At 40.2% G+C, this 27254-nt stretch overlaps 2 long non-coding RNA genes across 2 annotated transcripts; one reads left to right on the top strand and one right to left on the bottom strand.

The window, feature by feature from the left end:
* Positions 1 to 10450: 10450 nt before the first annotated feature.
* On the bottom strand, positions 10451 to 11184 carry LOC132242661 (uncharacterized). Its single transcript, XR_009454686.1, has 2 exons — positions 11070 to 11184; positions 10451 to 10910 (listed from the first exon to the last, which is right to left on the bottom strand). It is a non-coding gene; the product is annotated as an uncharacterized LOC132242661 (long non-coding RNA).
* LOC132242660 (uncharacterized) lies at positions 10791 to 12395 on the top strand. The gene is made up of 3 exons (XR_009454685.1): positions 10791 to 10915; positions 11077 to 11481; positions 11662 to 12395. It is a non-coding gene; the product is annotated as an uncharacterized LOC132242660 (long non-coding RNA).
* Positions 12396 to 27254: the final 14859 nt, after the last annotated feature.

The raw sequence follows: 27254 nt of genomic DNA, 5'->3' as shown, positions 1-27254 counted from the left end.
AATATTCCAGGTGTTAAAAATCAACAAATCTTCTTTCTCCAGGTCTTTCAAAGCAGACTACTTGTGCTGTGAACTAAGTTCACATTTGTTTTTCTCCAATATTTCTATATCAGCACAAAGACGTTCAAATTTCAAGCTCCACAGTTCTTTTTTTTTTTTTAATCCAGCAATTGCATTTCAAAGTTGCCAATGTCAATATTAAAGGGAGAAAAATTTAATTCTGTTACAGTAGCATTGAGAGGTTTTTTTAACAAAGGCTAACATCGCTTTGCTGTTTCTGAATTCCTGAAACCTGTTGAGAAAAGCTTCCCTCATATTTAAAAGTATTGTTTTGAAATAGCAAATGTCAATATCAGAATTATTTTCTTGGCGATGTTTCAACAGGCTTGGAAAGTGAATCAAAGTTTCTCTTTCAAAATCTTGAGCAAAACGATAATTTGTTTTCGAACGAAAGAATTTCTTCTAACATCGAAAAAACTGTGTTTCCTTTCCCCTGTAGTTTACGATTAAGCTGATTTAGATGAGATGTAATGTCTACCATGAAATAAAATTTTTGTATTCACTGATCATTCGTTAGTTCTGGATAGTGAACACCCTTTTCAAGGAGAAATGCTTTAATTTCTGTTAATATGGAAGCGAAACATTTCAAAATGTTTCCTCTTGATAACCAACGTACTTTGTTATGCAGCAGCAGATCTGCGTACTCACCATTTCAACTAAAAATTCTTTAAATTGGCGATGATCAAGAGCTTTAGCTATAATGGAGTTGATTATCTTAATCACCAATTCCATAACTTTGTAAATTTCTTCTGGAAATGTCTGCGCACAAAGCGGTTCTTGATGAATGATGCAATGGTAAGTAAGTATCTTGTGATTAATTTTTTCTTTCAAAATAGCAACAAACCCGTTTCTTATGCCGGTCATACTTTTGGAACCGTCTGTTGCAACTGAGACAATTTTATCGAGGGGAATATGATGTTTTTCAATGCACTCAATTACAGCATTTGCTATATCCTCTCCACGTGTTTGACATTTGAGTGGCAATAATCCTAAAAGTTCTTCTTTAGGAACTGTAGATGAAATAAATTGTACAAAAAGTGAAACTTGCGCTGTATTATTTATGTCACAAGACTCGTCAACTGCTATTGATAAAGCTGAAACCAATTTAAGATCTTCTACTTGCTGGTTGGTTATATTTGAAGACATTTTGACTCTTCTATCTTTCACTGTTTTAGCAGACAATGGTAACTCTTTAATTTTTTTTTTTTTTAGAATATCTGCTTTGTTCTTAAAATCCCGAAATAGCTCTTCAGATGCACCTATAAAACAACTTTTGATGTATTCGCCATCTGTATATGGTTTTCCTCTCTTAGCCATCTCTTGACTAACCACAAAACTTGCAATATTAACATTGTTGGAACATTGCATCCAGTAATTAAATAGAGAACTTGATTTTTCTTGACTCTTCTGAAGTTCCTCAACTGCTTTCTTCCTTGCATCACCGACAGGATATTTAGTACTAACTGACACGTGTTTAGTTGTAAAGTGTCTCTCCAAATTTGATTTCTTGTTATGCACCAATTTTTCCTGACAAATAAGACAGGTTGGAAGGCCATTTAAGTTTTGAATAACTGTGAAAGTCTCGGTCCATTCAACTTTAAATTCACAGTTTTTGTCTTTCGTTTTTCTTTGCTTCTTTGTAGCCATGTCAAACAAGTCACCTAAAAAAAGTTTCATTTTATAATAATAAAGCCACCAACACAAAATAATTGCAATTCTTAAAATTGATGACAGCTGGTTGGAAAAATACAGGTAACTTTATGCTTCGAGTAGGTACTTTTGTCACCTGGGCGTGATTTGCAGAAGTGACTAGCACTAACCACTGCACATGAGACTGCTGACTGACTGGCTCACTCAACTCATGCATGAATCGCGCATGCCTCCCCCCCCCCCGCGCTGCCTATCCTGCGGCCCGCCTGAGCCGCATCTCCAGTTGCCCAACTGGCCCACACCCCCCACTTCCAAACAACTTCTTCAAAATAGACTCTCCCAGGCCCAAAACCGACTGCGCAGGGGCCACAAAGTTTCAATCAAACTGTACATGCGCGCTCACACATGGTATTTTGTGGAAGAGCCATACTCAAGGGGACAAAGAGCCGCATGTGGCTTGAGAGCGCTGTTTGCCGACCACTGGCCTAGAGTAAGCCCTGAAGGAAAGTTTTCATCCTCTCCCTGTTCTCCCATTTTTATTTTATTTATTTTAATTTATTTTTAGAGTGCTGGTGGTTTTTATTTTTTTTCAATCTTTAATTTCTTTATTGGTTAAGGTATTACATATGTGTCCTCAACCCCCCAATAAATGCCCCTGCCCCCACTCATGCTCTCATCCCCCTGTTGTCTGTGTCCATTGGTTGGGCTTATATGCATGCATACAAGTCCTTTGTTTGGTCTCTCCCCCTCACCCCAACCCTCCCCTACTTTCCTTCTGAGGTTTGACAGTTTGATCGCTGCTTCTCTGTCTCTGGATCTGTCCCTGTTCATCAGTCAATGTTGTTCACTATATTCCACAAATGAGTGAGATCATGTGATATTTATCTTTCTCTGACTGGCTTATTTCACTTAGCATAATGCTCTCCAGTTCCATCCACGATGTTGCAAATGGTAAGAATTACTTCTTTTTTTACCGCAGCATAGCATTCCATCGTGTAGATGTACCACAGTTTTCTAATCCACTCATCTGCTGATGGGCACTTAGGCTGTTTCCAGATCTTCGCTATGGTTAATTGTGCTTCTATGAACATAGGGGTGCATATCCTTTCTGATTGGTGTTTCTAGCTTCTTGGGATATATTCCTAGTAGTGGGATCACTGGGTCAAATGGGAGTTGCATTTTTAGTTTTTTAAGGAAACTCCATACTGTTCGCCACAGTGGCTGCACCAGTCTGCATTCTCACCAGCAGTGCAGAAGGGTTCCTTTTTCTCCACATCCTCTCCAACACTTTTTGTTTGTTGATTTGTTGATAGCCATTCTGACAGGTGTGAGATGATACTGCATTGTTGTTTTGATTTGCATCTCTCGTATAATTAGTGACTTTGAGCATGTTTTCATATGTCTTTCGGCCTTCTGTATGTCCTCTTTTGAAAGGTGTCTATTTAGGTCCTTTGCCCATTTTTTGATTGGATTGTTTATCTTCTTTTTATTAAGTTGTACGAGTTCCCTGTAAATGTTGGAAATTAAACCCTTATCGGTGATAACATTAGTAAATATGTTCTCCCATGCAGTGGGTTTTCTTGTTGTTTTGTTGATGGTTTCCTTTGCTGTGCAAAAGCTTTTTATTTTGATGTAGTCCCATTTGTTTATTTTTCTTTAGTTTCAATTGTCCTAGGAGCAGTATCAGAGAAGAAATTCCTTTGGCATATGTCTGCGATTTCGCTGCCTGTGGATTCCTCTAGTATTTTTATGATTTCCTGTCTTACGTTTAAGTCTTTTATCCATTTTGAATTTATTTTTGTGTATGGTGTAAGTTGGTGGTCTAGTTTCATTTTTTTTGCATGTATCTGTCCAATTTTCCCAGCACCATTTATTGAAGAGACTGTCTTGACTCCATTGTATGCTCTTGCCTTCTTTGTCGAATATTATTTGGGCAGAGTGGTTTGGGTTGATTTCTGGGTTCTCTATGCTATTCTATTGATCCATATCTCTGTTCTTTTGCAAGTACTAGGCTGTTTTAAGAACAGTGGCCTTGTAATACAATTTGATATCTGGTATTGAGATCCCACCTACTTTGTTCTTCTTTCTCAGGATTTCCGCAGCTATTCAAGGTCTTTTTTTATTCCAGATGAATTTTTGGAGAGTTCGTTCTAGATCTGTGAAATATGCTGTTGGTATTTTAATGGGGATTGCATTGAATCTATAGATTGCTTTGGGTAGCATGGACATTTTGATGATGTTGATTCTACCAATCCATGAACATGGTATGTTCTTCCATCTGTTTATGCCTTCCTATATCTCTTTCTTCAGTGTCCTACAGTTTTTCACATATTGGTCTTTTACCTCCTTAGTTAAGTTTATTCCTAGGTATCTTAATTTTTTTTGGTGCCATGGTAAATGGGATGGCTTTTTAAGTTTCTCTTTCTGTAAGTTCACTATTGGTGTAAAGAAATGCCATAGATTTCTTGGCATTAATTTTGTATCCTGCTACATTGCAGAATTCATTTATTAAGTCTAATAATTTTTTGATGGAGTCTTTAGGGTTTTCTATGTACAGTATCATGTCATCTGTGAATAAGGATAGTTTTACTTCTTCTTTTCCAGTTTGGATGCCTTTTATTTCTTCTTCTTGTCTGATCGCAATGGCTAGTACTTCTAGTACTATGTCAAACAGGAGTGGTGAGAGTGGGCATCCCTGTCTTGTTCCTGTTCTTAGGGGAAATGGTTTTAGTTTTTGCCCATTGATTATGATATTGGCTGTGGGTTTGTCATATATGTCTTTTATAATGTTGAGGTATGATCCTTCTATTCCCACGTTGCTGAGAGTTTTTATCAAGAAAGGGTGTTGTATTTTGTCAAATGCTTTTTCTGCATCAATTGATATGACTATGTGATTTTTATCTCTAAATTTGTTTATGTGATGTATCACGTTTATTGATTTGCGGATATTGTACCATCCTTGCATCCCTGGGATAAATCCTACTTGGTCATGGTGTATGATCTTTCTGATGTATTGTTGGATCTGATTTGCTAGAATTTTGTTGAGTATTTTGGCATCGATGTTCATGAGGGATATGGGCCTATAATTCTCTTTCATTGTGTTGTCTTTATCTGGTTTTGGTATTAGGGTGATGCTGGCTTCATAGAATGAGCTTGGAAGTGTTCCTTCCTCTTGGATTTTTTGGAATAGTTTGAGGAGCATAGGTTTTAGTTTCTCCTTGAATGTTTGGTAAAACTCCCCTGTGAAGCCGTCTGGCCCCGGGCCTTTGTTTCCTGGGAGCCTTTTGATGTGAGCTTCAATTTCTTCCATAGTTATTGGCCTTTTGAGATTTTTTGAGTCTTCCTGATTGAGTTTTGGAATGTTGTGTTTTTCTAGGAATATGTCCATTTCCTCCAGGTTTTCTAGTTTGTTGGAGTAGAGTTGTTCACAGTATTTTTTAACAATCCTTTGAATTTCTGTGTGGTCTGTTGTTATTTTTCCTTTTTCATTTCTGATTTTGTTTATTTGGGTCCTCTCTCTTTGCTTCTTGGTGAGTCTGGCTAGAGGTTCATCAATCTTGTTTATCCTTTCAAAGAACCAGCTCTTGGTTTCATTGATCTTTTGTTTTGTTCTCTTTTTTTGGTCTCTATATCATTTATTTCTGCTCTGATCTTTATTATTTCCTTCCTTCTGCTCACTCTTGTTGCTCTATTTCTAATTCTTTGAGTTGTAGAGTTCGATGATTTACTATTATTTTTTCTTGTTTTGGAGGTAGGCCTGTAAAGCTACAAACTTCCCTCTCAGGACTGCTTTCATTGTGTCCCATAGATTTTGGATTGTTGTGTTTTATTGTCATTAGTTTCCAATATGTTTTTAATTTCTTCTTTGATCTCATTGGTAACCCAATCATTATTTAGTAGCATGTTATTCAGCTTCCAAGTGTTTAATTATTTTATTGTTTTTATTATAGTTTATTTCTAATATTATGGCATTGTGGTCTGAGAAGATGCTTGGTATGCTTTCAATCTTCTTGAATTTTGGGAGACTTTGCTTGTGACCCAATATGTGGTCTATTTTTGAAAATGTCCCATGTGCACTTGGGAAGCCTGCTTTGTCTGATATTAATACAACCCCTGCAGGTTTCATGTGCCTAATCTGTGCATGGTGTGTACCTCTAATGGTATATCTTTTTGAATTCTTTTCCTTTAACCTGTCTGTGTCCCTATATTTAAAGTGGGATTTTTTTTAGACAGCATTCATTTGGGTCTTGCTTTTTCAAAATCTAATCTGACTGTCCAATTAGAGCATTAGGATAATTTAGATCTAATATGATTATTGATAAGGTCGTGTTTAAATTCATCCTCTTGCTATTTGTTTAAGCTTGTCCCATCTATCCTTTTTTATGCCTTTTTCTGCTTTTTTGTGAATTTTTAAAATTCCGTTTTATTTCAACTCTTGTGTTATTCTATATCTCATTAGATTTTCTTATTCATTGCTCCACAGTTTGCAATATACAACTTTAACTTACCATATTCTACTTTCATTGAATGTTATATCATATCACATATGCTGTAAGGTCTCTTCCCACCTTCTGCATTATTGTTATACATTATATATTTACAGAAAATATAAACCCAACCATATATTATTATTTTGCTTTCAACAATCAATTGGCTTTTGCAGACATTTTTAATTGATAATTTTCAGTTTATCAACCTATTCACGATTTTAGGTGGCTTGATCCTTTGTTGAGGTGCTAGTTGTCACCCTTTTTCATTTTCTACACACCTGACCAATGTCTAAATCAGTCCTGAGCAGCCAGTTATTCAGTGACTTGACATAGTATATTTATAAACGAGTCTTAGCAAATTTAAAAGTACTGAAAAAACACTAAATATATTTTCAGAATACACTGTTATTCAACTAGAGAAGTCACTAACAGGAGAAAAATGGAAAAACTCACAAAAACATGAAAATTAAACAATAACTCCGGAACAACCAATGGATATAAGAAAGAAGTCATAAAAGAAATAAAAATATTTTGAAATAAACAAAAATGAAAACACACAGACAAAAACATGAAATTCAGCAGAAGCAATTCTAAGAGGAAGGGTGTAATGATAGATGCAACATTAAGAACAAAGAAAGATCTCAAATAAACAACTTAACTTTACATTGAGGACTCAGAAGAAAAGAGAACAAACCAACCCAAAGTCAGCAGAGGAAGGAAACAGAGATAAGAAAAACAATAGAAAAGATTAAAAAAACAAACAACCAAACCAAACAAAAAAAACCACCCTAGGATCTGTATTTTGAAAAGATAATCAAAATGTACAAACACTTACCTAGACTAAAATTTTCAAATAAAGAAGGATCAAATAAATAAAATCATAAATGAAAAAGGAGAAATTACAACTGATATAAAAAAAATTCATGGATCATAAGAGACTACTGTGAAGAGTCATGTACCAGAAAATAGATAAACTAGAGGAAATGGATAAAATTCCTAGAAGCATAAAACCTACCAAGACTGAGTCATAAAGAAACAAAAAATAGGAACAGGCAAATAATGAGTAAGGAGATTGAAGCAGGAATAAAAGATCTCCCAACAAAGAAAAGCCCACAACAAACAGTTTCACAAGTGAATTGTAGCAAATATTTGAAGAACAATTATTACCCATCCATCGCACACTCTCCCAAAAAGGGCAGAGGAAGGAAAACTTCCAAACTCATTTTATGAGGCCAGAATAACTCTGATATCAAAACCACACAAGGGCACTACATGAGAAAAAACAAACAAACAAACAAAAAACTACAGGCCAATCTCCCTGATAAATATAAATGCAAAAACCCTCCACAAAAGATTAGCAAACAGAAATCAAGGGTGCATTAAAAGGATCATAGGCTACCATCAAGTGAGGTTTCAATAAGGGTGAACTTCCTGTTATTAGAGTAAACCTGTGCCATGCTATGGTGGATATCATTGTTAGTTAGGACAAGAATCTTAAGGTATTGAAGCTCTTACTAAATGCATCTTGCCAAGTGTTTAAATGTAGCACAGCATTTTGTAGGCATAGCGGGAAGCAAGATGAGCTTGACAGACACCCAACCCAATCCCACAATTGTAGCCAACTACAAAGAAGAAATCAATGTTTAGATTTGCATCTCTTGGATGATTAGTGACTTTGAGCATGTTTTCAAATGTCTCTTGGCCTTCTTTAATCTTCGTATGAAAAGTGTCTATTTAGGTCTGTTGCCCACTTTTTTTTGATTGCATTATTTATCTTCCTTTTGTTAAGTTGCACGAGTTCCCTGTACATTTTGGAGATTAAACCCTTATTGGTGATAACATTGGCAAATATGTTCTCCCATGCAGTGGACTTTCTTGTTGTTTTGCAGATGGTTTATTTTGCTGTGCAAAAGCTTATTATTTTGATGTGGTCCCATTTGTTTATTTTCTCTTTAGTTTCCATTGCCCTAGGAGCTGTATTGGTGAAGAAATTGTTTTGTCATATGTCTGAGATTTTGCTGCCTGTGGATTCCACTAGTATTTTTATGGTTTTTCGTCTTATGTTTAAGTCCTTATCCAATTTGAGTATATTTTTGTGTATGGCGTAAGTTGATATGGAGGCAAGAACAGTATGGAGTTTCCTCAAAAAACAAGAAATGGAACTCCCATTTGACTCAGTGATCCCACGTCTAGGTATGTATCCCAAGAAACTAGAAACACCAATCAGAAAAGGTATATGCACCCCTATGTTCATAGCGACACAATTCACCGTAGCTAAGATTTGGAAACAGCCTAAGTGCCCATTGAAAGGGCGAGGGCTACGCCCTCCATCTTACTCCAGAGATACCAACTTGCACCTGGCCAATCGGCAGGGCACACAGTCATCTCTCCTCCCTTTACTCCAACCCCCCTAATAAACCCCTCTTCCCACGGGGTTCGCGCGCTCTCTCGGCCGCTTGCTGCCGTCGGCAGTGTGGCTGACGGGGGAACCAAACTAGTTTGAATAAAGACTCTCTGCTTTTGCATCGGACTCGGCTGGCTCCCTGGTGGTGGTCTTTTTGGGATCTTGAAATCTGGGCATAACATTTAGGGTCTCTCCCGGGGTTCCCAAGACCATCAAGGGACCCCCTATCCGGAGTGTCTGACTGACCGCAGTAGGTGTCTGTGTCGATGTGTGTTCTGTTCTATGAGAGCTCGCTTCTGAAATCTGAAGTGCCTGAAGGGGTCTAGGTGGATGTACTGCTGAAGGACCACGGGTGGGGGAGAGTTGGAAGACGTTCTGCTCCCCAGGAGGGATGCGTATTCCCCTCACGAGGGATGTGGTTTCCCCTCACGGATTTGAGACGAGGCGGGTCGCTCCCGCCGGTTTGGCATAAGGCCATCGTCTAGTTGCTTCCATGGAGTTGGAAGGCTATATTTTCGGGCCCTGTTTAGTTTTCTGTGTTTGTATGTTTTATTCTGTGGACTTACTGGACAGACGTTATGGGACAGACTCAGACTGCACCTTTGGGTATTGTGATTGATCATTTCAAGGAGATTGGGGGAGGCTTTAGAGCTCCCTCAGGAGTTGGGAAGTTGTTAGGAATTGAATGGATTGTTTAAACTGTGAATGAATGTCTGGTGAAAGTGTGCGAGTGTGGAGGGAGGGGGCCTGCCCTCTCCCCACCTTTGTGTGGCCCCACGACTTGGTCGGGCGGGCGTCTGAGTGAGGATCTGTGAAAACAGGTCACCCCCTGCCCAAGTAAATGCATCTGGGATTTAAAGGTTGTTCCAAGGTAAAAAAAAACACTGGTCCTTTGTTAATTAAGAAAGCTTTTCTTAATGAAGGAAGGGAATAGTCGCCTCCCGCCTGTAGCAAAATCTTAAAGAATGTGGTCAATTTATATCTGAAAAGACCAGGTAGGCCAGAACCTGTTTTGCAAGGCTCAAATGTGGTTTTCCAGAGCCACTTGAAAGTACTCTAATTTGCCTCATGAAAAATCTAAAGAACAGAATTAAATCTATTTGTTGAATATTGAGACATGCTGAATATCTAACTTGCCAGCTAAAAGTTTAAGGTTTGGATTTAATTGGAAAAAAGTATGTAATTGTAATAACTAAATGTCTTTGCTTATTGGTCTGATTGAGAAGGGAGGATTGATTTTGTGACCTCAACTGAAGATTTTTGATGCAAGGACCAGTTTAAATTTAATTGATATTCTTTAAGATAATTATAAAAGGTATAAACAGCTAATAAGATTTGTCTGTCTACAATTACAGCCGCATGACTTGGCGCTCTCCTGGGGGCCGCCATCTTGAAACAGCAAAGGCCCCTCCCTCTGATTTAGTTAGGGATGGAGCTTTAAGGCGGAGTTTTGCTGCAGAAATGTGGATGGGTCAGGAAGTGTGCTTGTCTCGCGGCCTTATGTCAAAGTCTTTAAAAGGAACTGATAGCAGTAATCCAATTTCTAAAGTACGATTATTTCAGGTAGAAACTGTGGTTTCATACTGATCTTAGAGGGCACATTTTTCCTTTGCCTGGGAGGGACAGCGCAGCTGTCCCAGGGTCGGAGGGCTCCAGTTCAGTGTTCTGGAGACCCAGGACCCAAGGACTCTAGATAATGTGTACCCAAAGCTGTGGTTTGGATTGCATGCTGTCTCTGCTTCTGTAAATTGATCTGTTTTTATTGCTTAAATATGTATCTTTGTTGTTTAAAATTGTTTAACTAGTGAAATTTCTATGTCTCTTAAAATTTTTAAATGTATTGCTAATCTGAGGAATGTTAATTATTTACATGTCACCTAAAAATTAAGGCTAAGAGTTCTAACTAACTGGAAAGCATGGCTTTGGTGTGATGGGAGGAAAGAGAAATGTTAAATGGATGGTAGACCAGTGAGCAGGGACTGGTCACTGGTGGTGGATTGTGAGAAGGGCTGGACGCGGCCTAACTTCTCCTTCCTTGGTACCCCTGAAACGTCAGAGGGTACTTCTGGCCTTGGTTTTCTTGGTTTTTGGTTTTGGATTTGTTTGTTTGTTTGTGATGAGTACCGTTTCTATCTGGATGAGACATAGGTCAAGAATCCTGTCCTAGGATGTGGGAAAGGGAGGCCCCCACATCTGTTCCTGTCAGGCCCCCATCAGGGGACTTGGGCGATGTTCCTGTTATATGCTCAAGATCCCAAGACTGTAAAAGTACTTGTTCACTGAAAGGGTGTAAGAGTATATGTCTACTTGGGTATAATTATTTGTTCATGTAAGTGTGGAAGTCTGTGGAAAAAAAAAAGCACACTCTTGATTTCTTTAAGGCTGAGTGCTCTGACCGATAGCAAAGCTCCCTGAGCGACCACCCAAGGGCGCTTGCTCTCTGTCAGAGGTGGAATAGGCCCGACTAACTAGTTAACATCTCTGTCTGTTTGTTTGCTGGGAACTTTGATTTGCTATGTAATATTCTGTGCTGGGTTGGGATTTTGGAATTCTGGGGTAGATTTAAAAGGTATTTGTGGCTTTTCTAGTCTGATTGGGACATTTAAGGGTGGGGCTCACAGTTACTCAGGGCAGAGATTTCATGGACCCTTCCCCCTGCCTGTGCTGAATTAAATAATACAGGCCAGTGTCATTTGGCTTGCTGGTTAAAGGAAGAGAATGGGCCTTAGAATCTGTAAAGGTGGGTGGGAATGAAGCTGGTCAAATGTACTGAAAGGGTTTGGTACCTGTTGCTGCTAGCAAAGGAGGGGCTGATAACCCCTTCTAGCGCACTCCCTTGAAAGAGGCCTGGTTGCTGCTCTGCCACAGAGGGAACTGGTAGAAAGTCAAGAAAGCAGAGCGCTGTAACTAATAAGCAGGGTTACCTAGAAGCCATCAGGACTTTGAAGTTCTCCAAGAGAGGAGGAATCTGACTTGGAGACTGGCCGAAACCTCGTTGGGTTGGGAGAACCAGAGGCTATGATAGGGTCCGATAACAGACCAGCCTTTATTTCACAGGTAACGCAGGTAGTAACCAGGGCTATTGGGGCAAATTGGATAGGCCCCAGAGTTCAGGGCAGGTAGAAAGGAACCATGGAAACTGGTGGGGACTGGGTGGCTCTCCTATCATGTTTGGCAGGCCACTCCCTATCATTCCTAACCTTAAATCTGACTTTCTTGCTGCAAGAACTAGCTCTTTCCTTGATAGGGCTCCAGAGTGTGCACGAGGACATTTGGCCGCGCCTCCGCACCATCTACGAGACTGGCCCAACCCCAACTCCTCATCTGCACAGACCAGGAGATTGTGTCTACGTCAGAAGGCACCGCCAGGAGACCCTCGAGCCGCGTTGGAAGGGTCCCTACACTGTGGTGCTGACAACCCCCACCGCTCTCAAGGTAGACGGCGTCACAACCTGGGTCCATCACATTCACATCTGGTCAGCGGACCCATCCGTGATCCGGGAAGACTTCGTCACCAAGTGGAGCATCGATCGAGATCAACGCAACCCACTCAAGCTCAAGCTACGGTGTGCTCAACCTGCCTGAGGCTGGTAACCTTGCTCACGATCACTCCTACCACTGGGAGCCCCCACAATACCGTATAATAGACTTAGATAATGCCTGCATCTTCATGGACATGGCTCCAAAGAGACAAGGACAATATATAGGATCACATGTTTAGTAGCAGAAGATTTGGCTGCCTGAAGCAGCCATGATGCCAATATTATGTTTCATTGTATTAATATGTTATATTGACCTTTGATTGATTCTCTTACAGGTTTAAATGTAGCTGTAGCTGTGGACCGGTGATGGTCTACAGTCCTTAGTATTCTTTGGGAATAACTGGCAAGTGTCCAGTCTCCCACACTGAGGGACATTGTTATAGCTATGTGTTAGCTGTCCTGGAAGGGGACTATATGGGATGAACCCAAAAAATGAAAGGTGTGTAGCTGCCAGGAGGGCAGGTGACCAACTAGACAAAGAAGAATACCCCTCAGGTTTTGGTCTCTGTTGAGAGACAGTTGACAGCTGGCAGCCTGTATGCTGTCTTGCAGGCCTGCGTGACCATGCCCATGTCAGGGGTAGTACAAACCTCAACTGTAAAAAAACTGGGAAAGGCCTGTTTGAAATAGAAGGTCTAAAGCATGGTTATGCATAGAAAGAAGGCTAATTTAAAAGTACAGGCCAGTAAGCCAAAAAGAGTACATTCTGCCTCCCTAAACAGAGGGTGAATGTTATAACTCTGAAAAATCCATGAAAAGGAATTGGCAAGGAAAAATCAGAAAATCTTAGAGAAGATCAGTATGTTTTTCTCCTTATGTAATTCCTCCGAAATCTGGCAATGCTAAATAAGTCATGGCAATACATTTCTTTGCATAGATTCAATAAGACTGGTTCCTAATAGTGGTTTTATTAACGGAAAACTTTGACTGGAGTATCATGTTTTAAAGAGCCCTGTCTGAGCTCTAAAGACTTAAAGCCAGTAAGAATTCCACGAAGAAAGCCTGGTATCCTGCTTGGGAGCCCTGAAGATGGCTGGTGCTGGATCGTCAGGCCCATGCCCTACCATCACTGGCGGTTGGTCAGAGTAGAAGGGGAGCAATAAGGATGCCTCTGCATCCCTGTGGAACCCCCATTCACTCTGGGCTGCAACAAGTAGAAGGGCTACTGAGATGGGCATTAAAGCCTAGAGTGTGGGCTCAGGTGGAGTTGCTACAGGTGAGGGATTCACCTAACTCAGCAGATACTGCAGGCAGGCCTGATGGCAGCTGGATGGCTTGGCTTCCTGGCCCTATGGGGCACATTAAGATTTAATCATGAAATTCCAGCAAAGGTATTCAGTTATCATTCTTGTTGTGTTTATGCAAACATCAGGAGATAAATTAGTCTTGATTTGGCTTTTTGATAGCCATAGAGGAATTTTAAGAAGAAAAATCCTATTTCAATAGAGAGATTGTTAAAACTAAAATGGTTTCTTTCCCTTCCACGGGACCATTTATTATAGTTTGTCACTGCCAGGTCACAAGCCCAGCTCCTTCTGTGCCCAGGACAGCAGGGAGCCTGAGTGGAAGGTGAAGAAGACAGCGAACCTCGCATCCTCCTAATGCTGTTGACTTTCAGCCCCTGCATCATCAGCAGGCTAGTTCAGTTTGTCAAGGAGTGGGTAGGGATTGTGCAGATGATGGTTCTACACACCCAGTACAGGCCTCTAGCAGAGTAATGCAAACAGACCCATGATTGGGCCTATAAGTCTCAAGACCAGGGGGGAGTGAAAGGGCGAGGGCTCCGCCCTCCATCTTACTCCGGAGAAACCGACTTGCACCTGGCCAATCGGCAGGGCCCACAGTCATCTCTCCTCCCCTTACTCCAACCCCCCTATTAAACCCCTCTTCCCATGGGGTTCGCGCGCTCTCTCTGCCACTTGGCTTGCCATTGCTTCAGTGAGTGCGGTCGGGGAGCTGAACTAGTGCGAATAAAGACACTTTGCTTTTGCATCGGACTTGGCTGGCTCCCTGGTGGGCTTTTGGGGATCTTGAAATCTGGGCATAACATCCATCAGCAGATGAGTGGATTAAAAAACTGTGGTACATCTACACAATGGAATGCTACACTCCGCCAAAAAAGGAGTTCTTACCATTGGCTACAACATGGTTGGAACTGGAGAGCATCATGCTAAGTAAAATAAGCCAGTCAGAGAAAGATAAATATCACATGATCTCACTCATTTATGGAATATAATGGACAACATAAACTGATGAACAAAAACAGATCCAGAGACAAAGAAGCATCGATCAGACTGTCAAATCTCAGAGGGAAGTTAGGGGAGGGTGGGGGTAAGGGGGAAAGATCAACCAAAGGACTTGTTTGCTTGCATATAAGCCTAACCAATGGATATAGACAACAGTGGGGTGAGGGCATGAGTGGGGGTGGGTGTTAGGGGGCAATGGCCGATAAGGATACATATGTAATACTTTAATCAATAAAGAAAAATAAAACAAAACAAAAAAAGAAAAAAAAATCATTGTTTAGTTAACCAGATAGTGTATAAAAGCACTCCTTTTGGGAAGACAGAGCTTTTTCTGTGAATCCCCCATCTCCTTTACTTGATGAAGAAAATAAAACTACCTTGCTTAAACCATGTCTTGTGCTTACATAGAGCATCCAAGCATGAAAGCCTTGAGTAACATCAGGAAACTTTAGCCACAAAGTGACTAAGTCCAAGACAGGTTAGGAGATACAGGATCTAAGAGTTGCTGGTGAGTTAACAATAGCTAGTACAGATGTTAACCAAACAAAAGTTTCCTCCTGTGGATAACAAACACTCTTCTACTTGCAACAAATGAAGAAAATGCTATAGTGCAATGGCTAAAATGCCCCCTTTATGATGAGTTTGGCCTTGTAGCCAAACTCTTCTCAAAGTAATGTTTTGCTTGTTGCTTTTTGCTATGTGATCCTAAATTTAAGACAAAGGTTGGGGTGAAGTGTTAAAAAACACCAACTTATTTCCAAAACAGTGGCCTCTAATTTTACATACTTTTCTTGGTGCCCAGATTGGGGGAGCTCAATGTAACTGTTACAGGTGGTGCCAGGATATGTGTGAATAACAAGCACAAGGTTCTGCATTATGGTGGCTTTTCCCTGCAGAAATTTTCAGACAAAGTATTTCCAATGGACTTGGTCACTTATCCAGCAGTTGTTAGTGAAGTGCCCAGCGAGGAACCCATATTGGAACGACCTTTTGAACTCCAGCTCTGAGCAACAAACAAGTGCCTGGTCGCAAGCTGCACCAGAAGCTACCCAGAATGTGAAACCACAAAGTATAAGCCAGTCTCAAACCCAGTCACCTAGAAAACAAAGAACAATGAGGCCAAAAGCTGCAAAACAGGAAGCACACCACAAAACCGCTTTTCTCAGCCAACATCCTGAGACTGTAAAGAAAATCAAGAATGAAAAAGAAAGAGAAAGCAATCAAACAACTAAAATAACTATCAGCAGCCAGCAAATTGATAGGAAAACCAGTTGGAGAAAATTCAAAAGGAGACAGCCCTTTTCCTGCAGCTAGGTGATTTGAATGGAGTCTTTTAAAAGTCCAAGAAAACAAATGGGTACCTAAAATAACCACACATATGCCTTCTTTTAAATGGGGTGGGAGTAACCTGAATGTTTTTTGGGCCACACTTGATATTTGCCTATAATTTATCCAATATTTCCAATATGTGGAAAATTTAAAAGTGTTTGTTAAATTGACTATTCCTGTCTTTCAATATAAAGTGGGAGCAGGGAGAGTAAGGTGTTTTGGTTTGTTGCTTTCTAAACCAAAGCTGGAGTGTCTAAAAGAGACATGATTTTTATCCAGTAAGGGACAGAATCTCCTATACACAATAAAAGCTTCTTAAAAATTAGAGGGGAAAACGAGGGAAGAGCAAAGAGAAGAGAGTCATCAGAAAGTATATGTGCTGAATCTTGTATTCTGTAGCATTTCCAGTAAAGTTTCTAAAACTAAAAATGAAATTGCTGAATATGAATAGGTTTGCATAAATACCAGTGTGTTTTAAGAAAAAGTAAAAATGGTGCATTTGGGGCCTTCAGATTCACAGGCTGAAGTAGAAACAGGGCACAATGTCACAGGAATGAGGCAACAGGAGAGGCTGAGGAAAACATAGGGGAACTCTTAGAAACAGAGGGGAGGACTGTGAAGTCTTCCATGCTGTGTAATGATAGTTTGGGCCAATTTCACCAAGTCACCAAGGAGTGGGGGATACTCAGCTGACATATGACTGACAAATTATTGAGGGCATTGGACATATTGGATATTGGGGTGTAATTCAATAAGTAAACGATTATAAATCCCAGATATCCATACTTATATATAGTACATACTTCTCACATATGTACTTGTATTTGTAAGTTGCTTCATTCAATTTGCTACTATTTTGGTGAGGATTTTTATGTCTATATTCATAAAGGGTATTGATCTGTAGATTTTTTTCTTGTAATATCTTTGAAGGATACTGACCTCATGGAGTGAATAATGAAGTACTTCCTCCTCTTCTGGTTTTTGAAAGTGTCTGCAATGTATTGATGTTAATTTTTTAAATGTTTAATGAATGCACTAGTGAAGCCATCTTGGACTTGGCTTTTCTTTGGTTGTAGGTATTTATTTTAATTTAACTTCTTTTAGATTTTATTTTGGCTTGAGTCACCTTCAGTAGTTTGTGTCCTTCTAGGAATCTAATGTACAGCATAAAAAAGCAAGAGTAAAAAATAAAATTAAGTTAGCAGTTAGCTGACAGATTTCAGCTGCCAGAACCCACCTGAGGTTTGCCTATGGAGGGCCCAAAAAATCCCACTATATTAATATAAAAGTGTGCAAACATTTCTATATAACAGAAGCAACCTGAATAACAAACTATGAAAACCATTTTTAAATTCAATGGTAATCAGTAAAATGGATTTGTAAATGGACGAAGACATCATTATGTATGTCCTCAAGGTGATAAAAAATTAACAGTGGAATATCACCAAGTGCAAGTGCAGATTTGGGGACTTCTCACAGATGGCTTGTGTCAATGAGAATTGGCAGAGGGGTCTTGAGTCACATTAACAATATCTAGTCAGTTGACAGCCATCCATCAATTGTTGCACAGAGATATGCAGTATGTGGGGATTATTTTGCAAGAAGCATATATTTTGGAACAGATTAAAAGTTTGTTAATAAAAAATTGGATACAATTTTATACAAATAATGTCTTTTATGTAAAAGCTTAAAATACAAAATCAGTATTAGACATTACCTATAGATACATGTGTATGTGTAGGGTGTCCCAAAATTCACACAAGAAGTTATTTTGATAAAAAAACAGGTTTATAATTAAAAATTGTAAATTTTGTATTAATTCATAAAGGATACAGTATAGGGTTATGTATGGAATAGGACATCGGGTAAATGGCCTCCACGGCTTTGCTGGAACATACGCAAAGCTGTGGTCTTCATTGGTCTTGATTGTCCCTGCTCCTGGGCCATAATTGGTACTTGGTAATGCTTATCAAAGTGAAGGGATTGAAATCAAAGGGCAACAGATATTAGAATCTGATTCAATAAACCAAGTAAAATTAGCCTTTTATTTTGTTGTTGTTAATGCTCATGCAAAATTCAATTCTTGCGTGAATTTTGGGACACCCTATAGAAGTGTAAATACACACATGAGATGATACACAAAAAGCTCAGAATATTGGCTGCCTCTGAAGGGCAGAAGGAGGGAAAAAAAACATAAATGAAATTCATGTGTAATGTGTTAACTTTTTAATCAAATATCTTCAGTAAAAATACCAAAATACTTACCAGTACATTTGTTCATTGCAAATTATAGGTTTTTGTTTCATAAGTTCACTTAAAAACTGCATAATATTTAAAACTGAATAAGTAAATAAAACCTCATCTTAGATATGTAACATCTTGTCTTTTCTAACACAAAAATGAGTGGCAATATTATGCCTCAGTTGAATGGCATAATATTTATGCCAATTTATGCCAATGGTTGTGCCAATTTCTGTTTAAATCTTCTGAGATACAGAATAGTGATCACTGGGAGATAAGGACCTCAAAGCCAGCCAGGAAAAACAGTTGATTATACCCTATCAGGAAGTGAGTTGTTCTTGAATTTGTCCTCAGTGTTGATGCTTTCTCTTCAGCTATGGCATCCCCTCTCCACCAACTGCTCAGGGGGCTAATCACAAACTTGCTAGAACAGAGAAAAAAATACCTTTCTGTAAATGACATTGGCTTGTTTGAAGTAATGAGAATTTCTAGTGCCCAACACTCTTTGTGTCACATGGGTATCCAGTGGCCAAGAGGAAAACTACAGTGCACCTTCCCAGGGGAAGGTTGGATCTGGGACATGAGTCCTTCAAGGACTGACATGAGAGGAAGTACTTTTTCCAGAAAGTTGGCCTACTATGAATCCAAAACATAAAATAAAATAATGTTCCCCTCCTCGTTCCATAAAATAATGCTTTTTTTCATTTTATGTCTTTTCCAGTTGGAGGGACACAAGCAATGGATTGGTTTTAAAACATTTCCTGCTTTCCTGTAAGCTGAGACAGAAAAAAAAAGGGACCAAGCATTGTGTTCAAAGTGCATTGTGGCCGGATAGGCAGCAATGTCATGGACCTCCTCCTAGGGCCAGAAAAGCAATTAAAGCCAAGAATATCCACTCTGAATTAACAAATTAATCACAGTTGAGGAGACAATCTCAATATAATAAAAGCCTAAGCAACCATTATGGTGGAAGAACTGGAATGACCAGTTGCAATGATGTATACTGATCACCAGGGGGCACACACTCAATGCAGGAGCTTCCCCCTGGTGGTCAGGGTGCTCCCACAGGGGGAGCACTGTCAGCTAGAAGCCGGGCTCATGGCTGGCGAGTGCAGCTGCCACGGCGGGAGCCTCTCCCGACTCCACAGCAGCACTACTGAGCAGTGGCAGCAGGCACAGTGTGAGTGGTGTGGCGTTCAGCCCCAATTTGGGCTCCTCCCTGGCTGCCTGCCACTTGGCACACTGCTACCTCCCCCAAGGTGTCCCGGAATGAAAAATGGTGCAGGCTGAGTTGAGGGACTCCCCTTAAGTGCACAAATGTTGTGCTCTAGGTCTATAGTTTTTAATAAGAAAGGGCAGAGGATGCCTAGAGATGGCACTTGCCATCCATAACCCATGTGGAACCATCACCATGCCCAGGCGATGAGTGGCACAGTACCTCCAGGCAGGCTCTCAGATGTCAGCAGGGAGCACACCATGCCAGAGTGATTCCCCACACCAGGCCTTCTCATCAGCCCGCTAGAACCCAGTGTCCTAGATCTGGCTCCAAGACTCCACAGTGAATGCACGCCAGGGAGAACCCTGTTCCCCACCCCTGCAGCAGACCCCAGAACCGTTCTGTTAGCCTGACCTGAAGCTACCCAGCATCCACACTACCCACAGCACAGGGAACTACTGCTGGGGTGACATGAAGCAACCCAGAGCTTTCCATAGGTATCTCTGACTGTGCTTTACAGAACAACCCATGCCTACACCACCCCATCCCCCAGGACAGTCCTGCAAGGGCCATCTGGAGCCAGCCAATGCGCCCCTCACTCTGGGTGAAAGGGGAGCACAGATTGAATGACCCAGGGGATCACAACCCCCACTCCACACTGATGAGGGGCAAACTGGAGCAACGCAGCACATGTCTCACTCAAGCTACAAAAAAGGGGCTGTGTGGCCCTGAACAACCCCAACCCTTTCTCTCCAGCCCTTGGGAGAGTCCTGCAGGGGAAACCTGGAACAACGCAGCACATGCCTGACGCTGGGCCATAGGAAAGTGCTAAGGAGGCAACATGAAGCAAGCTGGTGTGCCCAGCCAGGGGCCACAGGACCACCCTGCAAGTGAACTGTCAGAGGGACCTATGATGCCACCCTGCCATGGGTGCCAGGGCTGCAGAGTGAATTGCATGCCAGAGGGCTCTGGTCCTCAAAGGGCATCACACATTAGAGCAACTGTGCACATACTCCCACCACCCTGAGCAACTGAAGGAGACAACTGAGGGACCAGATCCAAGGGACAAGTGGATACAACTCAGAGCAGAGACAATAAAAGTGTGAGACTCAAGGCAGACCCAGGCTTTGGGCTAATAATTTCTGGACCATGCCCTGATAGGGTCTACAACCTCTTAAACCCCAGCAGGGTGCACAGGGACAGAAAGAGACAGCAAAATGGGGAGACAATAAAACAAGCCACAAGGAAAGAAAAAGAGGAGTAGCCAGAAAAAGAACTAAATGAAATGGAAGCATGCAATATGTTAGGAAAAGAATCCTATCTAATAAAAGAGTAATATGCAAATTAACCGTAACTCCACCACAAAGATGGCGGTGCCCATAGTGGCGGGGCAGGATGTTGGCAGCGTCACCCTGGCAATGTGAGCCTAGCAGGCATTGCCTCGGCAACCACGAGCAGGTCACATGGCCCTGGAGCAGGCAAGCACGGCCACAGGCAGCCCACAGTAGGCCCAACTTGCCTGTCGCCACAGTGATCCGTGATCAGGCAAGTGCAGCCCACAGGCAGCCCCCAGCAGGGCCTGCTTGTGGGTTACAGTGGCAATCCGCGATCAGGCAAGAGCAGCCCGCAGGCAGCACCCAGCAGGGCCTGCTCCTGGGTCATTGTGGTGATCCGCAAGCAGAAAAGCATGGCATGCAGGCAGACCCCAGCAGGGTTTGCTCCCAGGTAGCTGTGGCGATCCATGAGCAGAAAAGTGCAGCCCATGGGCAGCACCCAGCAGGGCCTGCTCCCGTGTAACCACGGCGATCTGTGAGAAGGCAAGCATGGCCTCTAGGCAGCACCCTACCCTGGCCACAGCTGAAGGGAGAGAACAACATGCAGTGGAGGCCAGGAGCCTGAGAGATCAACACAGAGGGGCGCCTGCTCCAAGCCTCCATGGTGTGGCTGGGGTAGGCCCCAGCAGACACACACACTCACACACACATAGGGTGACTGCTCTGAGCCTCTGATGCGGCTGGGGGCAGGCCCCCAGTGGACACACACACACACACACACACACACGGCACCTGCTCTGAGCCTCTGCTGCCAGAATGTGGCTGTCAGTAGGACATCAACTGAGGGCTCCTGGACTGTGAGAGGGGCAGGCTGGGCTGAGGGACCCCCACCCCCAGTGCAAAAATTTTGTGCACTGGGCCTCTAGTTCAGAATAAGGGACATGCAGTCCATAAATCAGATGGATGAGAAAATCATCAGCTTATATAAGAATGAAGCAGAAATAAAAAATAATATAGCACCATGGCCGGTTTGGCTCAGTGGATAGAGCATCAGCCTGTGGACTCAAGGGTCCCAGGTTTGATTCTGGTCAAGGGCATGTACCTTGGTTGCGGGCACATCCCCAGTCGATCGTGTGTGGGGGGTAGCTGATCAATGTTTCTCTCTCTTCAATGTTTCTAGCTCTCTATTACTCTTCCTTCCTCTCTGTAAAAAAAAATCAATAAAATATATTCTTAAAAAATGATATAGCTACAGTAAAACAACAACAACAAACAAACATGATGGAAGGTTTCAACAGTAGACTAGAAGAAGCGGAGGACCAAATTAGTGAGTTAGAAGATAGGGTAGTTAAGCAGACCCAATCTGAACAGCACTGGAGAAAAATTAGAAAGCAGGAGGAGAGCCTAAGGTAGCTTTGGGACATCTGAAACAAAGTAACATACATAAAATAGGAGTGCCAGAGGGACAACAATAGCAGCAAGGATCAGAAATCTTAATTGAAAAAGTAATAATAGAAAACTTCCCTGATTTGGGGAAGAAGAAAAATCACAAAAGCTCAGAGGGTCCCAAACAAAATGAACCCAAAAGACCCACACCAAGACAAGTCATAATTAGAATGGCAAACATAATGACAAAGAGAGAATATTGAAGGCTGCAAGAGAGAGACAGAAAGTTACCTACAGAGCATCTCCCATTATATTATCAACTGATTTCCCAACAGAAACACATCAGGCCAGAAGGGAATGGAATGAAGTACTAGTATACAAAGTAATGCAAAGCAAGGAACTGAATCTAAGTATACTCTATACAGCAAGGCTATCATTAAAAATTGAAGGGGAAATAAGAAGCTTCATAGATAAAAAATGCAGAGGGAGTTTATCACTATCAAGCCAGCAATGCAAGAAATGCTAAAGGGACTGGTGTAAAAAGAAGAAATAGAAAGGGAAGAAGGAACAAAGGGAAAAAGAATAGAAATAGCTACAAACAAGTACCTGTTAATAATAACTTTAAACATAAATGGATTAAATGCTCCAATCAAAAGACATAGAGTGGCTAAATGGATAAGAAAATATGATCCATATATATGCTGTATACATGAAACCCACCTGAGAACAAGGGACTCACACAGAGTGAAAGTGAAGGGATGGGAAAAAAAACGATTTTCAGGCAAATGGAAATGGAAGAAAACTTGGGGTAGCAATACTTATATCTGACAAAATAGACCTCAAAGTGAAGTTCATAACAAGGGATAAAGAAGGCCACTTCATAATACTAAAGAAATTGATACAGCAAGAGGATATAATTCTGGTAAACATATATGCATTCAATACAGGAGCACCCAAATACATAAATAAACTTCTGTAAGATATCAACAAAGAGATCAACAGCAATAAAATCATAGAAGGGGACTTAATAGCCCAATGATATAATAGGATAAATCCTCTGGACAAAAAATCCATAAAGAAACAACAATTCTAAATGACTCACTAGATCAAATAGACTTAATCGACATCTTCAGAACATTTCACCCCAAAGCTACAGAATATACATTCTTCTCAAGCTCACTTGGGACATTTTCTAAGATAGACCACAGATTGGGACACAGGCAAAGTCTCTTCAAATTCAAGAAGATAAATCTCAGATCACAGTGGCATAATATTAGAAATAAACTAAAACAAAAACAATCACAAATATCCAAACACTTGAAGGCTAAATAGCATGTTAGTAAACAATGATTGGGTTACCAAAGAGACCAAAGAAGAAATAAAAAAACATTCTGGAAACAAATGACAGTGCAAACACAACAAACCAAAATCTATGGGACACAGTGAAAGCAATCCATAGAAGGAAGTTCATAACTCTACAGGCCTACCGCAAAAAACAAAGAAAACTGGTAATAAATTATCTAACTCTACAACTCAAAGAATTAGAAAGAGAGCAACAAGGCAAGTCCAGAGTGAGCAGAAGGAAGGAAATAATAAAGATCACAGTGGAAATAAATGACATAGAGACAAAAAACTAATGAAAAAATCCAACTACATAAAAGATCAAGGAAACCAAGAGCTGCTGCTGTTCTTGTTTACATATATCTTTATTGATTTCAGAGAAGGAAGGAGAGGGAAAAAGAGATAGAAACATCAATGATGAGAGAGTCATTGATTGCCTCCTGCATGTTCCCTACTGAAGATCAAGCTCACTACCCAGGCATGTGTCCTTGACCAGAATCAAACTTAGGACCCTTCAGTCTGCATGCTCCATCCACTGAGACAAACCAGGCAGGGCTAGAGCTGGTTCTTTGAAAGGATAAACAAGATTGATGAACCTCTAGCCAGGATCACCAAGAAGCAAAGAGAGAGGACCCAAATAAACAAAATCAGAAATGAAAGACGTGACATAACAACAGAACCCACAGAAATACAAAGGATTGTAAAAAAAAAAATATAAACAACTCTATTCCAACAAACTGGTAAGCCTAGAAGAAATGGACATATTCTTAAAAAAATATGACCTTCCAAAACTCAATCAGGAATAATAAAAAAATTGGAATAGGCCAATAACCATGGAGGAAATTGAAGTAATAATAAAAAAACTTCCAGTAAAGAAAAGCTCTGGGCAAGATGGTTTCATAAGAGAGTTTGACCAAACATTCAAAGAAGAATTAAAATCTATTCTCTCAGACTATTCTAAAAAATTCAAGAGGAAGGAACACTTACAAGCTCTTTCTATGAAGCCAGCATTGCCCTAATACAAAAACCAGATAAAGACACTACAAAGAAAGAGAAATACAGGCCAATATCTCTGACAAACAGAAATGCTAAAATCCTCAACAAAATCCTAACAATTCAGATCCAGCATTACATTAGAAAGATCATACACCCTGAGTAAGTGGGATTTATTTCAGGGTTGCAAAGATGGGACTTATTCCTGGGATGCAAATCAATATATGTGATACATTACATAAACAAGTTGAAAGAAAAAAATCACATAGTCATATTAATAGATGCAGAAAAATCATTTGACAAAATGCAACACCCTTTCTTGATAAAAAAAAAAACCTCTCAGCAAAGTGATAATAGAGAGATTATACCTCAACATAATAAAAGCTTTATATGACAAACCTTCAGTGAACATCATACTCAATGGGCAAAAACTAAAATCTATTCCCCTAAGAACAGGAAAAAGACAGTGATGCCAACTCTCATTACTCCCATTCGACATAGTACAGGAGGTGCTAGCCCTAGTGATCAGACAGGAAAAAGAAATAAAAGGCATCCAAATTGGAAAAGAAGAATTTAAACTGACATTATTTGCAGATGCCATGATATTGTACATAGAAAACACTAAGGACTCCATCTAAAAACAACTAGACTTACCCTAACCAGTTTGGCTCAGTGGATAGCACGTCAGCCTGCAGACTCAAGGGTCCCAGGTTTGATTCCGGTCAAGGGCATGTACCTTGGTTGCGGTCACATCCCCAGTAGGGGGTGTGCAGGAGGAAGCTGATCGATGTTTCTCTCTCATCGATGTTTCTAACTCTCTATTCCTCTCCCTTCCTCTCTGTAAAATATCAATAAAATATATTTTTAAAAAACACAAAACAACTTAACTTAATAAGTGACTTCAGCATGTAGCAGGATAAAAAAAAAAATCAACACTCAGAAATCTATAGCTTTTTAACACACCAAAAATGAACTCACAGAAAACTAAACAACAACAAAAACAAACCCATTTACCATTGCAACAAAAAAATTAAGATACCTAGGAATAACCTTAAGTAAGGACATAATATATCTGTACTCAGAAAACTACAGGACATTGAAAAAGAGATAGAGGAAGACATAAACAAATGGAAGAATATACTGTGCTCATGGATTGGTAGAATCAACATCATTAAAATATCCATACTACACAAAGCAATCTATAGATTTAATGCAATCACCATTAAAATATCAACTGCATATTTCACAGATCTAGAACAAACTCTCCAAAATTTCATATGGAATAAAAAAAAAAATCCCTGAATAGCCACAGCAATCTTGAGAAAGAAGGATGAAGTTGGAGGGATCACAATACCAGATATCAAGCTATATTACAAAGCCACTATTTTCAAAACTGCCTGGTACTGACTCAAGAATAGACATATAGCCAGAACCAGTTTGGCTCAGTGGATAGAGCTTCGGCCTGCGGACTCAAGGGTCCCGGGTTTGATTCCGGTCAAGGGCGTGTACCTTGGTTGCAGGCACATCCCCAGTGGGGGGCGTGCAGGAGGCAGCTGATCGATGTTTCCCTCTCATCGATGTTTCTGGCTCTCTATCCCTCTCCCTTCCTCTCTGTAAAAAATCAATAAAATATATTAAAAAAAAGAATAGACATATAGACTAATGGAACAGAACAGAGACCCAGAAATCAATCCAAGTCATTATGCTCAATTAATATTTGACAAAGGAGGCAAGAGTATACAATGGAGTCACGACAGTCTTTCCAATAAATGGTGTTGGGAAAATTGGACAGATACATGCAAAAGAAATGAAGTAGACCACCAACTTACACCACACACAAAAATAAACTCAAAATGGATAAAGGACTTAAATGTAAGATGAGAAACCATAAAAATATAAGAAGGATCCATAGGCAGCTAAATATCAGATATATGTCATAGCAATATCTTTACTGATACAGTCCTAGGACAAGGGAAACTAAGGACAAATAAACAAATGGTACTACATCAAAATAAAAATCTTCTTCACAGAAAAAAAAAAAAAAAAAAAAAAAAAGCCCACTGCATGGGAGAACATATTTGCCAATGTTATATCCGATAAGGGCCTAATCTCCAAAATTTATAGGGAACTCATACATCTTAAAAAAAAAAAGATAAACAATCCAATCAAAAAAATGGGTAAAGGAGTTAAATAAACACTTTATGAAAGTGGACATACAGAAGGCCCAGAGACATATGAAAACATCCTCAAAGTCAATAATCATCTGAGAGATGCAAATCAAAACACAATGAGATATCATCTCACACCTGTCAGAATGGCTATCATCAATAAATGACAAATGCTGGCGAGGATTTGAAGAAAAAGGAATACTCATGTACTGCTGGTGGGAATGCACACTGGTGCAGCCACTGTGAAAAAACATTATTGAGTTTCCTCAAAAAATTAAAAATGGATCTGCCATTCGACTCAGTAATACCACTCCTAGGAATATATCCCAAGCAATCAGAACACCAATCAGAAAGGACATACACACCCCTATGTTCATGGCAGCACAATTTACAATAACTAAGATTTGGAAACAACGTAAGTGCCCATCAGCAGATGAATAGATTAAAGCATATTATACTTTCATTATTATAGATGTACACACATACACCATACCATATACTGCTATTGTCCAGTTCCTCACTTACTTAACTGAAGGCATATTCCCTTCTATTTAACAACATAATGGAGATTTTAGACAAGACAAATCTATTAGTGGTATAAGAATGAGAAAGTAGAAGTGATAAAGAAACTGTGGTACATCCAAAAGGTGGAATACTACCCATTAGTAAAAAGGATGAGCTCTTGATAGAAGCAACTTGAATGAATATCAAAACCATTATGCTAAGGAAGGCAGTCTCAAAAGAGACTTTGTTTTACTTTCTCTAGATTCACAGCATCTGGTATGAAATCTTTCACAAATTTTAAACAATCACTGACTGTTAATGAATGAAAGAATAGGATAAACTCCCAACCCTCTTCAGAGAAGGGGACATGTCTCATTCTTCCATCATATTAATCACAATGTATGGTATTC

This window comes from Myotis daubentonii, chromosome 10 (genome assembly GCF_963259705.1).
Source record: "Myotis daubentonii chromosome 10, mMyoDau2.1, whole genome shotgun sequence".
NCBI classification, from domain to species: Eukaryota; Metazoa; Chordata; class Mammalia; order Chiroptera; family Vespertilionidae; genus Myotis; species Myotis daubentonii.
The sequence above is the reverse complement of the archived record's forward strand: the minus strand, read 5'-3'. Positions and strand labels throughout refer to the sequence as shown.